Here is a 627-nt window from a genome sequence, read left to right on the forward strand (position 1 = left end):
TTGTAATTTATAATCATCAATTAATTATTATTAGTATTTTTAATAGTATAAAATTATATCTAATAGTATAAAATTACTCATTTTTTTTAATAGTAATGTGTTGACAAAAAGTAAACGTGTGTGCTTGCTTAGTCATATTTTTTATAATTATAGTCCATGTCCGTATCCCATGCATGCCATTGGGCTTTGAATATGGACCGAGTCAGCTAGTTTTCACTGGATCAAAGATGCATGATGCATGATTGCATGCGACAAATCATGAATTGTTGTGGTAAAGCTTTCATGATCATTTTCTTTTTGCCAAACTAGGGAAATAATTAAATGCTTTATCACTCAAGAGTATTATTAAGTATTATTAGTCTCAAGGTTTTTGTTAGTTTTTTTTGTTGCTTATAGTATTTTCTAGTCTGATAGAATAATGATTAATCTGTTGCAGATATAAAATTTATTTAAAAATTTATTGTTGGCTAATAAATTGTTGCATATACAATACGAGATCTCAAAATTTTTGTTAGTTAAACATACAATAATCACATTTAAGCTTTGATTGGACCATAAGACCAATTAAATTTATTAAGAAATTTGGTTAACATGTATCTTAAAATTATTAAAATCATCCATTAAAAA

Source organism: Arachis ipaensis, chromosome B05 (genome assembly GCF_000816755.2).
Source record: "Arachis ipaensis cultivar K30076 chromosome B05, Araip1.1, whole genome shotgun sequence".
Lineage (NCBI taxonomy): Eukaryota > Viridiplantae > Streptophyta > Magnoliopsida > Fabales > Fabaceae > Arachis > Arachis ipaensis.